General features: G+C 37.3%; 1 pseudogene; it reads right to left on the bottom strand.

Moving 5' to 3' along the window:
* Positions 1–10,540: 10,540 nt before the first annotated feature.
* LOC115276798 lies at positions 10,541–12,007 on the bottom strand (annotated as a pseudogene).
* Between the last annotated feature and the right edge of the window lie 6,218 nt (positions 12,008–18,225).

Consider the following 18,225-nt stretch of genomic DNA (forward strand, 5'->3'; position numbering starts at 1 on the left):
ACTGGGGCTTGGTTTAGAATAAATCCTGCCTGAGTACCCTGAAATTCTGAGTTTAAATAATCAATTGCTATTGATTTTTCACCTTTGTTCTGCCAACATTTGGTTATTCCCTGGGTCACGTAGCCTTGCCATTTGAGCCAAAGTCAATAAAGAATTTATTCATTCATTAGAATCTGTAGCGGTAGAATGTAATGCTGAAAAATTACATTTCAGTAAATATCCAATGCTTTGTGTGGGATTTTAATGTCTATGACAAATCTGTACTAAAGAACACCAGCAAGATAAACTTCACGCCTTGTGAGGAACTGGTTTTGATGACTTAAACTGCATTACTGCTGGAAAAAAAGTAACTGTAAAAGAATCTAACAATAATATTTTGGACCTTGTAGCAGAACTGTGAATATTAATTTGCTCAATGTATTAATAATCATGAAATACTGTTGCTATTTTCTTTGTATTTTTAAAGTATGAGATACAAATAGGGTATTTCGGCCTGATCTTTATTGGCCAATTTTGTTTCAATGATGTGTTGTTGGTAAGTGCAATGATGTCAAGGTTTACATAGCAGTATCAAAGTATAATAGCTCCCAGTTTGTCTAATCATTATAGCTAGTGCCTGTGAAAACATCTCGATTAACTAGAAAACGTTTATTTGGTTCCTACTTATTACATTGATTCTAAGTATTCTCCTTAATTTTTATGCAAAAATACCAAATGCCTTGCAGTGTTCTTCATTAGGCAGAAAGCTCTATCATTCCCAACAATAATATCAAATGGTTTTTGGTTTTGTTTTTGTTTTGAGAGAGAAAGAACACAGCAGGGGAGGAGCAGAGACAAGGAGAGAAAGAGAATTCCAAGCAGACTCCATACTGTCAGGGATGTGAGATCATGATCTGAGCAGAAACCAAGAGTCAGATACTTAACCTACTAAACTACCAGGCACCCCTTAAATGGTTTTCTTTACATATATAAAAATGGTAAATATTGCTCAGAATATTTTAATAAATTAATAAGTTTCTATTTCATCATATCATTAACACTTATTTTCTAAGATATTATAACATTTCCTCTTACAATCATTTATTTTTTTACCTGTAAACTTCTTGCAGATAACAGTTGATGTACAATCTTAACCACTTCCATAATTCAGTAAGCAAAGCTCTCAAATCTATGATTATGGAAACTTTCTGGATTTTTTTAAAAGTTTATTTATTTAATTAGTTTTTAGTAATCTCTACACCCAATCTGGGGCTTGAACTCACAACCCTGAGATCAAGAATTGCCCATTCCTCTGACTGAACCAGCCAGGTAACTCCTACTTCCTGGATCTTCTATAGCTTTTCTGATATTGTGCAGCCTTCAGGTATTGCTTCTATGTTTACAGAAATTTTCTCATCAATTTTCCATTCTTTTTTTTTTTATATATAATTTATTGTCAAAAGCATGCTCTTGGCATCAGGCATAGATTCCCATGATTCATTGCTTACATACAACAAACACCCAGTTCCATTCTATCCTCACATGAAGCAGTTCCTCATTTTACTAATAAGGAAACGGGTATAAAAAGGTTAAGTGAGAGGCGCCTGGGTGGCTCAGTAGGTTAAGTGAATATCTTCAGCTCAGGTCAGATCTCAGGGTTCACGAGTTTGAGCCCAACATTGGGCTGCTGCTGTCAACACAGAACCTGCTTCAGATCCTCTGTTTCCCTCTCTCTCTGCCCCTCCCCTGCTCATTCTCTCTCTCTCTCTCTCTCTATCTCTCTCTCTCTCAAAATAAATAAATTAGTCTTTAAAAAAAGATTAAGTGAAACCAAGATGTAAAAAACATTACTTATAGAATTCAGATTAGAACTCATCACTTTCTCTACTACATCACAGCTTCCATTCTTCCCGCTCAAATGAAACTTTAAGGATAATTACTTCTACAAAGTTGTTAGTTTCAAACAATGTTCCATAAATTCAGCTACACAATCTCAATCTGGGACAATGAAGATATTGCCACTATCTTTTAAAAGTTAACTTATAGGGGCACCTGGGTGGCTCAGTCAGTTGAGTGTCAGACTCTTGGTTTTGGCTGGGGTCATGTGTTCAGGCTCCACTCTGGGTATGGAGCCTGCTTGGGATTCTCTCCCTTTCTCTTTCTCTTCCCCTCCCATGATCCTTCTTTTCCTCTCTCTCTCTCTCTCTCAAAAAAATTGACTTAGAAATACTAATTTATAAAATTTAAAAAATGCTAGATCATTTAAACAAGATCTTCTCCTCTCAAATAAACTAATACATTAATGTAAAATTTAATAGTCCAAAAATGACTGTCTTACATTTCCATTATAAGCTCTTAAAATAATTTTAAGTATGGGTAAGTCTTGAAGAAAATACATAAAGCAAATATTTGCCTTATGTTTCTTATTAGCAACCATTGGAAACCCACAGGGGGGGATTTTCCAAATCCCTATCCCATCACCCAAAGTACATATTTTAAACAATTCTTTAGATTCTTATGAATTTTTGCTTTTTCATATCAATATTCATTCCTATATTAAGACTGACATTTTGAATCATAAGATATTTTTACCAAATAAAAAATTAAATGATTGACTATCTCAACATTTTCATTTTACAAATATAAAATGTAGATTTCAAAAATAGATTCAACAGTGGTTTTTGTGACTCTAAATGATATTTTCTATTTGCTTTTTCAAAACAGAAAAAAAAATTAAGTGAGGGTTTGTATGGCATACAAGGGAACACAATTAAGGAACCCCTCATTGTTGTCTTCTGAATAGACTTGTCACATTACCATTCACAGCTTTGTCTAGTGACAGTGGAATATCAAAAAGATACTGAATAATATAGCAAAAATCTATTGTGCCACTGAGATCTAATCTTTGTCTGAATGTAATTGCCTTATTAAGAGATTTGCAAGCTTACTCTTTCTGTGATTCTAAAATAAGCCAAGAAAACCAAGCTGTAAAACTGCAACTGTAGTCTCTATGATACGACAACAGCACGTAAGTCAAGCTGAAAATTAAAACCGTGTTCCGTGGTTCCCCAGCAAGGGCATGGATGCTTCTAGTCCTGCAATTACCCCTGGTGGTATGAATGGCATTTGGAAGACTTTCTTCCCATGAACTTAGCTAAGAGTGCCTGAGGAACTGCTTATGTAAATATGAATATCTCATTTAGATTGTAATTTATGTTCCGGGCAGTGTCTGCTTCTTAGTACCTGTTCATTATAGCTAATAGATTCAGGATAAGCTCCTTTGTCTTTTTTCCCCACCCCCTTCCCCAAAATACCTTGCTCTAAGCCTTCCTAGGGGGAGAACAGTTTCACTGTTCAGTGGAAATAGATAAGTAATTGCACATACTGGCACCAATACCCTTACAAATTGTCAGCTTTAGTAAATAGTGTAAGTGGATGAATCTTCTTTTTTTTTTTTTGCCCTTCATCCTATTATTTTTTTTATATATTGTAATATTATACTTTTATGATTCTGTGAAAGGCGTTGCTTCCCACCCACCCCCACTCCCTTCATTCAGATACAATAATAAGACATAATACAAGCCTCACAGTAATAACAGCATTAATTCACTTGGATTATGGCCTCAAGTCCTTATTCTTAATAGAGAAATGAACAACAACCAATTTCATTCTTCTATAATATAACTATCTCATTTAGGAAACAGTAGCCACTTTAACATAACCCTTTCAGTAAGAGTGGATTGGGCAATAGCAAGAGCTACTGATAGATTCAGGGTATTTGTGCAATGTGTAAGCCAGAAGACGTTTTTGTTATTCATCCAGCCTTGATGGGTTTTTGCTATATATTCAATATGTATAAAATATAAACATATGTAAATTAGAGTTTTTCTTCAATATTTTCTTTGCACTTCATTAGAATGAGAGTCATGTGTTCACATAATTGTGAACTTAAAACCACTTGTTTGCCAAAATTAAAGAATAAAGTTAAGTCTACTCAGAAACTATTATTCATCACTATGATCACCATGAAACATCAATTTGACACTAAAAACTACATTTGAGCTCATCTTTAAAACACAAATATTTGACATAACTATATAAAATGGAACACATTCAGTGACAGTATTAACAATATTCCAAGAATAGAAGCTTATAATAGTAAGCTTCTGCTTACAAAATCAAAATTTTGTTTAGCTGTTATGGAAATTAGGACAACATAACTATTATTAAAAGAGTACTTTCTTTTTAAATTATAAGTGCATGAATTAAGAAGATCCAAATATATTTGCACATAATTTGCATATCCTCATTGACATACGCCTTTACTTGTAAGTAGTAATAATTTAAACATAATTATTGTTTCCTAATAGAAGGCCATTTCTTGAATTTTTTTTCACTTCCTTTTTCCTTAAATCCTCATTGGATCTTCTGTTAATAGCTTATATAGGGAGTTAGAAGATAGACGCTGAAAACCAATATATATTAACAGTCTTATCATAGGTGAATGTCCAACTATTAGTGCTTTTGAACAGGAATGATATAAATGCTGCCTTACAGTAAGATTAATCCAAGTCTGTCGAGCATACCATACACAATTGTCTAGCGGAAGCAAAAGTAATATGACAAAACATTGGGCCACTCACTTGATACAATTCTGGCAAAACCATTCATTCCTTCTCTTTCCAAAACCTCTTAGATTTGCAAGAAGAATATAAGCAAAAAGTAATGCCCACCCCACTTTATCCCATCAGCAAATTAATCAAATTAAACACTCATTATCCTAGGGTATCCAAACTTAGATGGACAATTCTGAGGGGAAAAGGAGGAGCTATAAATAACCATACCCAGATGGCAAATGTAAATAAGAGTCTCATGAAAACCAGAAAGTATGGGTACTATATTCTTCCCCCTATTCTCCCAATTTCTAGGGCAGAATACACTCACTCATTTCTCCTTTCTCTTAATGGGAGACAGACAGGATATTACTGATGGATCTCTGCTGAAGACTTGACTGTCCTGAGGACATCCTTCCGTAGTCAAGGTGGTACACTGTACAGTTTTAACCTTTTGGGATCGCACACGTGATCCTCAAGTTCTGAATTGTTAGAAAGAAAAAAAAATACAGAAAATGTTTTGTCCCTTGTTTTAAATATGCTACTTATATAAATATAAGAAAATGTCACTTTTTTCCCCTAAAACATGAAGTCCCTGAGGGCATGTTTTTAGAGATAAGTTTGGATGCTAACACCTTCAAGGGAAACCATTTCTTTTACAAAAACTTAAAGAAAAGTCAAAAAAAGAAATTATAAGTGATGCAAATATTGTCATAAACTCATAATGTCTTTAACACTTTGTAGGGCTAAAACTGATAAAATAAATACTATATATAATACTTTCAGTCTTTTCAAATTATGTCTATATCTCTCCTCTTTTGTGTGTATCTCCTTACAGCCTCCAACAACTTCAATGGATATTGTTTTCTCTCTTTTCTGAAACAAATTGTTTTTGAAATATTGAATACTCATTTGTTTCTCACTGGACATGAATTTTTCTTAAGTTTCATAGATTCCTTACAATCAAGATCAGTTATACTAAAAGTTTATTTGAAGACAACTACTTGAAGTGGATGTGCATGCTCTTAAAATTAGATCATTAAAAGAGTACCATCTCATGAACATCCATTACAAATTTTCCATTTGTTGACATTAGTTGGTGTTATGTTTTCTATATGTTTCACTTTTAATTTCACCTAACACAATAAAAGTTAGCCTAAATGTCCAGAGAATTTGTGCAAAAGTTACAAAATGTCTAACATCTCCATATAATATTTAAATTATTTTAGAAACCATTTATGAATCCAGACATATTTTTGGGTAAAAAGAACTGGAAAACATGTTATATTTGTGGACATAATTTTAATGTAAGTGTTTTGGGGAAATAATATTTCTATTCCTATGATATGCTATGATGCCCTAACTTTTATTTTAAATTGGAAGATAACCCACTGAACATTTTCATTATTGTCACAACCAATATGACAATAGATATCACACTGAAAAACTCTAATTCTTCTCCAATGTATTTAGTGTAGTCATGCCAAATGTATATTTTTTATTAGCATTTCTTTAAAATGTAAACTACTACGTATAAGTCCAAAAAATAGTGTATTCTTCTTTGAAATTCATGATATAATTTTATACTGCATTTATGCTATACCATAATTCACATTTATTTTTGTTTTATCAGAAACAAGTTTTTTGAATTATATGCCCATGTTGTCTAAAATGCAATGAAGATACAATCAGAGAAAACCTCCTGTTTAACTTTAAGCTTATCATAGGCATCAAATATTCTCTGGCAGATCTTATAATGCATGTTGGTGCTGTCATAAAAATATCTAATAACTCTTGTCTTGAGAAATCCATTTGGGTTAAAAATGAACACCATGTACACACTTCTTAACCTCTTGATACTTTCAACAATATTTTCACCTTTATGATATTTTAAATGAAAGCTATGTATAGACTTCTACTAAAATAATTTTTACAACTTTTTGTTTTATTTTCTCTTATATTTCATTATAAAATTAACACCTATTATAATTTGTAAAATAGAGCAAAATAAAATGAATAAAATACATCCATTATCCCAACATCTAAAGACAGTTCTTATTACCCTTCTGTTAATTTTCTTTACTGTCCTTATTCCATTGAATTTTTTTGTTTCTAATTTGACTGTATAAAACAGTGTATCCTGAATTGTACATTTAATATTATACAATACTTCTTATAGTAATATAAACTATTCATGAATGTCAATTTGAATGACATTGTGAGAATTACATGAGATAAGGCATAGTTAAAATTTAGTAGAGCTCTAATACACAGTAATTATATGTCAGGGTATGTCAGCTACCATCTTCAACACTATATTTATTATTGTATAATATCCAACCATCAGGCTTTACCATTATATACATGACTATCTAGTTATTAAAAGATATTTAATTCCTTATGTTTTTTAGCCTTATAAATAACTCTGGATTTGACAAATTTTATACAAAAAGCTGTTTCCACATTTTATATTATTTTCTTAGGAAAGATTTCCAGAATGGAATTACTGAATAAAATAAGACACCATTGCCAATGGCTTTTAATCTACATCACCAAATGTTTTGCAGAGGGTTTTCCCAACTTCTACTCCCTCTAGCAATGTGTAAGATTGGCCCTTACCGATATTCAGTATTCTCTTTTTTTTTTCATGATACACACTCATCAAATTTAATCAGGTCCCTTCCTATATCTGTCTCTAACACCATATCAATTTTTTAAATTTTTTGATGAATGACATAATTTAAGAGTAACAGAAAAGACATAATAATAATACAAAGAATTCTCCAATACCCTTTGCCAGATTCCCTGTTATCATTTTATCACTTTTGATTCATTCTTTTTTTCTTACTCTCTGTCTATATAGATAGAATTATTTTCTGAAATGTGTAAGAGTAACTTGCATAAATGGCACTTATTTACCTTAAATAATTATTTTTATGTAAGTACAGTACAATTATCAATATCAGCAAATTAACACTGACACAATAATGACTAATCAGAAGATTAGACTTTTAATTAAGCATTTGTGCTATCCAAGATTGGTTTCTTTTTTGTGCTTTTGTTCTGGACTATAGGTTGTATTTACCTGTTTTTTGCATGGCTAGAAAAATTGTACACCAGACTTGGTGAACAACACATTGTGGACACTGAATTTTGTTTTCTTCATTTGAGAAGATACTTGATTTTGTTCTAGAGTAAACGTGAACTTGGTGGGACTCAAATTCCAAACTGTCGTCCTTGTGGTTGGCAGCAGCTGAAATCTTTGCTCATCTGTTTAGCGTTTCTGACTTGATATCCATCAGACTGCTTAGAGTCTTCCTCAGGCATGCCTAGTTCAGGGATTAACCAAAGATTTGAGGAGAGATTATATATAGATTTAGATATAGACTCCACACCGTGGAGTACTTTTTTATGAGATTAAACCCTTTCAATTTTGAGCCACTCCGAGGACCCCAAACTCCATACTTAGACACCACAAGCCAATACTTCTGTGTCCCTTTACTCAAGCTGTGGAACACTGAATAGACTACGAAGGGTCCTCCTGGAAAAGGCTATGTAAATATGGATCTCATTCAGTGCAGTTCTCTTCATTCAAGGATCAAGTTACTTTCAATGCATTTTCCTGCTTTTAGTTAACTTTGTGCCTTATTTTTTTTTTAAACTTAATTCACAGTTTATAATTGTTACATGCAGGATTATTCTAATACCAGATCCTTGGCTACTACCAGAACCAGAATTTAATAATTTTTGTAGTTCATATCAGAATACAACAGATGTAAAGTAATATTTCCCAAAGTGTGTTCTGTGGAATATAAGTAGGCCCCTGATGAACAATCAAGAGGTTGTTATGTTATACCTAAGAACTCTGCCTAGTATTTCACCAACTATGCCTCTTAGATATTTGTAATTGCGTAAGTGTATTAAAGGAGAGTCCAAGTCCTTAAGGGTTTAAAACTATTAAACTTTAACATGGGTTTCATTGGTTTAACAAATATATATTAAGTGGCATTTTAGTGTGTTTTTCTTCAGCCATATTTCATTATGGAACTTTTTTTCTCAAAACTATCCCAAAACTTATCCCCAAACCATGTAACACACTTTAAAAAGTGCTGCCTTAATAGTATGGTCTTCGCCGAGAATGTTAACTTTCTCTCCTAGAACTTCATTTCAAAAATGTCCTATTCCAGGAAACTGATGTATTGCTCCATAAACACGTCTCATTTGTTTTGTTTTCTACTTGCATGATTTTATTTAGGGCAATTATTTCATCAATATATTTCCTCCCTAACTAGTAAATTTATGTTTCTCAATTATTTTACCATGAAGGTAAGTACAGTTCTACTGCTTTTATTCAAACCAGAATGTCACTACAGACCCAGAACAGTCCGCACAATTTCTCTCAAAGATATAGCAGATATCAGCATGCAGAGTAAAAGATGACATCAGATTTATGACACATAAAGCAAAATGTCTTTTTTTTTGTTTGGTTAGCTATTCCTGTGAACCAAACTACCCCCAAAACTTAGTGCCTAAACAGTAACCATTTTATCTGATCTCAAAATTTAGTGGGTCAAAAATTCAGACAATTTGGCTGTGAACTTTTTCTTTTCCACATGGCATCGGGAGAATTACTCAAAGACATTCAGCGAGCTTCTAGACTGTAAGTTTTAGGTGACCCCACTCACTTCCCTAGTACCTTGATGGGGATGGCTGAAAGGCCGGGCTCAGCAGGAACCTTCTCTGTCTCCTGTAGTCTCAATGCCTCTCCAGGTGATGTCTTCTGCTGAGAAGTCGGATTTTCTTCCCCAGAGGTTCAGGGTTCCGAGAGGGGACAGTGTAAACTCTAATTTCTCTTTAAAAAAAGCAAGGCTCAGAAAGTCAAAGGGCCCCTTCCCTCATATCTTACACCCTTTGTTAATGCAGTCATTTACCATCCCAGATTCAAAGCAAAGAGAACTAGACCACACACTTGTGAATTTGTGTTCATCTTTATTTAATCCATCATGCTAGTCTCACGGTAAAAAGCAGTAGACATTTTGCAGAAAGTGACATGAAAAAGAATTCTGTTCTATTCAAGAATTATATAGAGACAATAAGCTAGTACAAATTGCTAGTGTTAAAATATATAATTGAGGAAATTATCAGAGACACTGCAAACATCAAAAATATACAAGTTTATCATGAACAACTTCATACCAAAACATTTTAATATTCAGACAAAAATGAAAAGTTCTAGAAACATATAACTTATAAAACTGATTTAGGCAGAAACAGAAGCATCTAGATAGTCATCTACTATTGAAGAAACTGAATCCAAATAAAAAATCTGGCCAGATTGAACACTCCAAGCCCAAATGATACCACTAATGAAGACTTCTGTACATTCAAGGAATAAATGTTCCAGTCATATACAAGTCTTCCAAAGACTATGCAAAGAGGCCATATTCCCTAAATCATCTTATGAGCTCGCATAATCTCATATATGATATGTTTATTAGGGCTATCAGCCTATAATTGCCTTTTCTTGCGCTGTCCTTCTCAGCGTGTCAGCGACTCTAGTTTGCCATTATGTAAAAAATGTAAAATATAGCTCACATTATACATTCAGTATTAACTTGCCTTATCAGAAATTAATTAAACATTAACATGTGTTAATGGATGATGATCAGTCCCTCTCAAGAAAAGAGACATAAATGATTGGACTCTACAGTCTTTTTTTTTCTTTTAGATTTTCTGGATATAGGAAGGGGAAAAAAGCTTTTTAAATGTTCATTCTGTTTTCCTCTCTTTCTCCCTATCACTACTAAAGTCAAACTTGTCATTCATTGCCGATTTTAGATTCTCTTCCTTCCTTCTTTCTGATGAGACCCCCTCCTTCGCTGGACCTATTCTTTTGTTAAGGCAAAAATGTCAGGAGAGTGGGAGAGGGAAGAAGGCGAGTCCTTAGCTACAAAGGCTACATTTATTTCTATAACAAAGAGGTAAGATCCCGCAGAGAACTTACAAGATGAGTACGGTGTATTTTTGTTTTAAAGAACAAAACTGGATTTGGGACCCTGAGTACGTCTGTCTCTGCCGCCTGACCTCTTGCGGCCATGACTCCTGGGCCCGGAGGAACTCGGGCTGCGGTCCCTTTTTCTTCCCCTGCTGCAGGAACCGCGCCTCTCGCGACTCTTCGACGTGTGTTTGTGAGACTTCTTCCCCCGGTGACTGCTTCTCCTTGTCTCCTCAGCTTCCTCGCTTCTCTGGGAGGAATGCGGCGGACTGGGGCTTCTCTGCCTCCTGGGCCTCCCGGAGTGTTCGTGGTGGCCCGTCCTCTCTCTCCTGTAGGAGTACTTGCCCAAGGAGGCTCCAGTTCCACCTGGAGACAGGAAGAGGTCTCTACTAGCTTCCCCAAACTCATTGTTGGGATTTCGGAACACGTGAAGAAAGTTGCAGTGTTTTCCTCTTGGGCATTGTTCTATTGCAGATAAGCCACAAACGGCCATTTTCCATCGGGTCACCGGGCAGAACTCACACCGGAGCTGCCGGCCCGCGTACCATCGTCCGTTAAACAGAGATAGGGCCGCTCGGCATTCTTCTTCGGACTGATACTGAACATACACATTGCCCCTCAGGTGGGGCTCCGCGTTGCAGCTGACCTTGAACTGGATCACCTTCCCCACGCTCTTGAACTCGGGAAGCACGTCCTCATAGAAGTCCAGGAACTGCTGGTAGGTCTCCTCCTCGCTGTCCTCTAGGCTCGCATCGGGGTCGTGGTCGTCCCACCGGCACTGCTCCAGTCCAAAGGTCGTGAACATGCTTTTAATCAGGAGCGTGGGGCTGGACGACGGGAAGTCGTGCGTACGCAAACACCTATCTCCGAACCTGCACGCCCCTGTTTTACTGTAGAACGGGCAATTTGCTCGCTCTCTCCCCGTTAGCCTTAGGCCCGTGGGTGGTTCTGGGTTCTGCCATGTGGCACCATTTCCCAACTCACGTTCAGTGTGTTCCAGCATCTTCTGCGCAGCTTCCTCTCTCTCTCTCTTCTCCTGGACCTTCTGCTCCTCCTCTTTCCTCTCTTTCCTCTGCTGCTCCTCCCACTCTTCCTTTAGCTTTCTCTTTTGTTCTTCCTGCTGTTTTTCAGCTGCCTCTTCCTTTTCCTTCTTGCTTCTGAATTCTTCCTGGGCCTTCCGCTCCCGAAGCAGCCACGCCTCGTGTAATTTCTGCCTCTCTGTCTCCGACTCGGACAGAGCCTCTCCTTCTGGGTGTTGTTCTTCAATATAAGCCGCCGCCGCCGCCTCCACGGAGAGTCCTGACTCTCTCAACAGAGCGAGTGCCTGCCGCCGTTTCTTTCGTTTCTCCTTCTTCAGGGCGGCCCTGTACTTTTTGTGGCTTAGTTTCTCTGGAAACAGCCCCGTCTCGGGCGCCGCCATTTTGCCGCGGCCACTAACGTGTATTTTAGAGAGCACAGTGCGGGAATAGAAATTTGATCCCCTTTTTTGTTCTACAGATGCAAATAAAGATTGAGATTACTTTTGAGTGACCATTATCATAGTAACTAACGTGACAGTGTTAGTCTTGGCATACATGTGACACCCTTCAAAGAATGAACAATATACAGCACTACAATAAAAATGTTCCATTTTCCCCAAAAATATGAAAAGACAAAAATTACTCATTGAACCCAGAAATCAGCTGGGGATTTCCCGGGTTTTTTACCTGAGCAAGCTTGTCTTGATCTGTTTTACAAAATATAAACTCTTCCAAAACTTCCAGTAAATTAGTGAGGGGCCTAAGTTCTCAGAATCTTTAGTCACCTCGTGTTTCTTGCCACCACATATATTATCTCTGTAATGTGTAGTTTAAGCTGGACGTGAAACTATACAGGTCACCCATGTTAACGTACAGTAGAGCATGGAGGATTCTTGACTTGAGTAGATTTACTGGCTTGGGAGAGGAGGAAGTGAAAAGGCTTATATCTCAGCAGTTTAAACAATTTCCTGTGGAATATTATATCTAAACTACTTTTAAATGTCTTTCTGCTGTCTTGCTATTGTAAGTCCCAGGTTTTCCCAGATTTTCTTGAATCCCCGCTCTCTTATCTCTTTCCCTTTGTCCCATGTGGAGGACCTTTCCCTCTTCTGACAATAAAAATAGTTAACAGCTAACATTTATTGCGTGTTTCACATATTTCAGACACTGTGCTATGTGTTTTATTGGTATCACTACATTTATTCCTCAGAAAAATCCTAGGAAGGAACTATCATCATCTCTTTTTAGAGATGAGGAACCAAAAGGTCTAGTAATTTTTCCAAGTTCACACAGCTGATAATTAGTAGGGCTGGGATCTGAACCAACACATACTGATTCTAGAACCTTTCCTTTAAATCACTAGAGTATATTACCTCCAAATATAATATATGACCTTGGCAACTGCCACACTTTTGCAACAAAATACAATTTATTACATATGAGCTTTTTACCCAAAAACTTTCTCACCTTGAAAGGAATTCTGAGGCTAATTGCTAAGATGGAAAATGCTCTCTTACCTCTTTACATTTATACTTTTCAAGCTTGACACATAAATTTGGCAGAGAGCAAGATAACAATATTTTCTGACACACCATGGATATTTTTGTTGCCAAATCAATATGTGGAATCAAAGTATAATGATCTGCTTAGAAAATTAGGGAAAGACCATGGAAAATTAGGAAAAGATGAGGAAAAAACAGGGGCACAGAGAGGGTCCAAAACGATACCTGTACTAGGGAAATTGCTTTAGTTGCAAAGATGGAGCCAGGTAGGGCTGGGTGGCTTAGTCAGTTAAGCATTTGACTCTTGACTTTGACTCAGGTCATGATCTCACAGTCAGTCTTGGTTGTGAGATCGAGACCCGCATCGGGCTCTGTGCTGGGAGTGGAGTTGGCATGGGATTCTCTCTCTCCCTCTCCCTCTACCTACTGCTCCTTCACTTGCTCCTGCTTGCATGCTTCCTCTACCACTCTCAATTGATAAATAAATAAATAAATAAATAAGATAGAGGCATGTAAATAATGTTGTATCCTACATATATAGCTTTGGTATTATTAGTCTGTTAAATGTAGTTCAGAATCAGGAAATACAGGAAACAGGAATTAGATGAGCTGAATGATAGGAAAATACAATTCATCGTTCAATTTAAGGCCCAGCTGTGGGGAGGCAACCAGTAATATAAGATTGAAGACATAAGTTAGTACTATTGACTACACAAACACACAGTGGGGGAATTCCTAAGGAGACCTGAGAACATTAGCCCCTGAACATGAGAGTCACATGGCATGTGGAGGTACATGTACTAGTCTGGGTTCTTTAAAGAAACAGAACCCATATGAGACAATGATAGATAGATAGATAGATAGATAGATAGATAGATAGATAAATAGATAGATATTGATAGAGATTACTTACTTATTTATATTGTATATACATATACATACATAGAAAGACATTTTAAGGGATTGCCTGACACATTTCTGGGAGCTGACTAGTCTGAAATTTGAAATCTGTAGGGCAGAACAACAGGCTAGAATCTCAGGCAGGATTCCTATATCATAGTCTTGAGACAGAATTCCTTCTTCCCTGGGAATTTTTTGGTCTTAAGGCAGCTGATTGGAGGCAGTCCACTCACATTATGAAGGGCAGTCTCCTTTACTTAATGTCAACAACTACAGATGTCAATTACGTCTACAAAATACTTTTACGGCAACATCAGACTCATATTTAATCAAACAACTGGGCACCATAACCTAGCCAAATCAACACATGAAATTTAGCCACCACAGTATTCTTTTGACATGTTTGGTTTCTATTTGGTTTCTACATCTGGTTAAGAGAGAAGAATTCATGGATCAACAAGGGAATTTGCCTCATTTCAGGAAAGACTCAGGATTGAGAGGAGAGAGCAAGGCTGGTGTAAGAGTATTAGACTTTTCTTTGAGAAACTAGTGAAAGGAGAGAAGTAATACAGACCAACTCAGATGATCATGATTTTTAAATATTAGGTTAAATAAGAATTACCTGTTTGTTTGGAAATGTGTTTAAATTTAGATCCCTATGTTTTTGATTCTTTAAATTTGTGCTAGAATCTAACAGCCATCCCAAGTGATACTGATGCAAATCACAGAAAGATAACACTTGAGGAAGAATTGGAGTTAATAACGAGGTTCATCCCACAGCTAAAAGAAAAAGCGAATTCCTAAACATAATACAATCCCAGTGAGAATAAGCTTCACCCACTGAAATGATAGAGTGACCAGCTAGACCTGAATCCTATCATCCCACAGAATGAAGATAGCTCCACAAAACAAAAGCAAATGATAGCCTAGATATGCCAAGCAGATTTAATTTCAAAATAGCCATTTTTGAATGTACAAATGGAATCAGAACAAGTCACAATTGAAAGCCAGTTCAGAATATGGCCTGTACCCTACTTCCCATCCCTACGCCTTTCATTTGTTTGTGGTAATAAAATTAGAGCATATCACAGAGAAAAAGAACAAAGTAACTGCAATGCTAAGTGAACAGTTTGTTCTCTACCCAGTTTTCCAAACTGCTGTTTATGAAAAAAACAACTGCATTCTTTTTGCCAAATGAGATGCTCACTAGTTTGAATGACTTACATAGAGTATATTAGAATGCAAGCATACCAAAGACAAAGCTTCTGACAGAAGATGAGCTTGAAATAAAATTTTAATTGAATTACTGTTGGTAATAGAGAATGAAAAGTAGAGTCAAACTTTCATCTTCTAAGACAAAGCACTATTATTACCATGTGTTTGAAACTATTCTTGTAGCCATGCAAGGAGAAGAAGAAAAACCTCTCCCCCTTTGGACTTGATCTAATTCATAACTGCCATCCAAGGACCTCTAACCAGTTTCCTATCATATAGAATTATGGATTTCTAGAATCTTTGATTTATAAGTGGACCTGATATTAGATCCAAATATCCAATTGCCTACACTGCATATTGACCAACAGCTTCCAGCATCTCTTTAAAATTTCTAACAGTTTTATTTCCCACATAACAGTGGGAAAGTATTATTCCAGAAGTAATACCCTATATGCTTAGCAACCTCAGATTGAAAGTTTCTCTCTTTGGGATGCCTGGGTGGCTCAGTCAGTTGAGCCTCCAGCTTCGGCTCAGGTCATGATCTCATGGTTTTTGGGGTGGAGCCCCACATTCTCTGTGCTGACAGCTTGGAGCCCAGAGTCTGCTTTAGATTCTGTGTCTCCTGATCTCTCTCTGTCCCTCCCCCATTCATGCTCTGTCTCTGTCTCTTGGAAATAAATAAACATTAAAAAACAATTTTTTTAAGTTTCTCTTCTAAAAAAAGTTTCTTTCTTCGATGTGTTCTCTTTTCCTCTCCTTACTTTCCCTAAACACCACTTTCCACTCTCTGCCCTTCTCCTTACCTACCTACAAGCAGAAATAGTCACTCACACACACCGTCCCCCCCACACCCCCATACCCCCACACATACTCTAATCCCTTGGGAACTTTAGAAACACTGACCATGATAAGACAGCACCCAAGCAGGCCTAGAAAATATACCTGATTTCCCCCAAAGTACTAATTTACAGGGTTTAGAACACTAATACTTTATTTAACACATGGGAAGTAACAGACTTTCAGTTTACTAATAATCTCAATCTTTAATCAGAAATGAGATTAGAAATATAACTATCCAAGGCAAATGTTTTCAGGAATTATGAGTTGTTCCATCAAAAATTCTTCATTCTTTATATTCAAGGCTTCTAAGACAGTGGGAAGGATAAAATATAATTTGATATGAAACTGATGAGGACGTAGATAAATAATGAAGAATATGATTTCTGCATCACCACATTACAGGGCTCCTCATTGCAGAGGCCAACATTTCGCAACAGAACTTTTAATGATACTTTTCTTAAAAATGAAGCTCAGATTCTGTACATTGTTAGTTCCACGAAAAAATGGGGCCTGGCAGTTAGGGTGCTTAGTGCCTTCTGTGCATCCAATTAATGCCCTAACACATCACAATAGATGGGTAAATTTTAGATAAGATTTAATTATTTTAAAAACATGACGCCCTGTATTTAAAAGTTATCAACTTATAAAAATGAGTTCCTAAAATATGCTAATTTCACATATAATATGAAAATGTACCGCATTTGAGGGGGGAGGAGCCAAGATGGCAGAGAGGAAGGGAGCTCTGTAAACTTCGTCTGCCCCATCGATCGAACTGAGAAGGACATTACTCTCATCTGCAAGAGCGGAAGGAGAAAATACGGACTCCAGAAGGAAGAGAACCTGAAGGATATCTGAGTGAGTGAGTGCAAACTGGGGAGATTGGAAAATGGGCCAGCCTGAGACGGGCAGGGGAGGTGGCAGCCCCAGCCCAACGCAGGGCAAGCGCGCAGAGCCCGAGAGACAAAGGGAAGAGACAGAGAGACTGAACACGCTCATAGTACTGTCTCTGGGGAAGAGGTAAAGAACGCTTAACTGCGCTTGGAGAAGCTCACTCCATAGATAACTGCTGGGTAGCCTAAATCCCGAACCCAGTTGGCGCAAGGGAAGGAACAGCTTCCAGCCCAGCGCCATCTTGGGAAGGAGTCAGCCACCACTGCAGTGGCGGTGTCAGGGGTGCTCACTTCGACCTCGGTTTTGGGAGTCGGAGCATGCACCTCATTTCCACGGCACATCTTGCCCCCAGCATTGGCCGCGCAAACCCTGAATCCCGGGTGCCAACAGGGGGAAAAAAAAATAGCCCCCACCTCTACACGATCCCTGCAGAGAGTTGGTGGCGGTGGAGACCTGGGTGTGCGCCCAGGATACAGGAGCTCACAGCTCATTTCCAGCAGCTCCCGGTGCCGCCTCCCTCCGGCGACAGCTACGCCCTCATTCCTCCCCCAACGCTAACGTGATCCCTGCCGGGGGAGGGGGGGGTTGGTTCTGCAACGGTGAGCAGGCACACACATCCTGCTGCGCATCTTGCCCCAGGCAGGGGCAGCCGAAATCCCAGCCTGAGCCAAGACAAATTGATTCTTCCCACTAAGAAGCCAGCAACCAAAACCAAAACATCTCATCTGTGGTAGCATAAAAAATGCATGGACTGGAACTTTGAACCTAGGCGGGCCTTGAAAATACAACTTGGCTCAACCGTGGCAAAAGGAGATCGGACTCATTAGAGTGGCCTACAGTTCATAGTTCAGCAAAGCTTGGCATGACGCCAACCTATCTAATCTCTGCAGACACCAAGGGGGAGCCTCTGAGAGCAGCGTCCAAGACCTACCACATCAAACCACGCCTATCCAAGAGGGGGAGCTGCCATTTTTGTTTTTGGTTTTTTTTTTAGTTGTTGTTGTTGTTTTTGCTTTTTTAATAATGTTTTTCTTTTTTTTCTTCATTTTTTTTCACTTTTTTCTGTACATATTTTTTATTATTACTTTGTTTTTACTTAAATTTTTAAAAATTTTTACCCCTTATTTTCCTTTCTCCTTTCCCCCCTTTTTTTTTCTCCTTTCTTCTTTATATAGGAGGATATATCTCATCCCTACCTCTCCCCTCAACTGGTCATACACTTTTAGACTGTCCACTGTCCTTTGTTGTCTCTGACGCCCTTTAATTTTTTT

Source organism: Suricata suricatta, chromosome 13 (assembly GCF_006229205.1).
Source record: "Suricata suricatta isolate VVHF042 chromosome 13, meerkat_22Aug2017_6uvM2_HiC, whole genome shotgun sequence".
Classification (NCBI taxonomy): Eukaryota; Metazoa; Chordata; class Mammalia; order Carnivora; family Herpestidae; genus Suricata; species Suricata suricatta.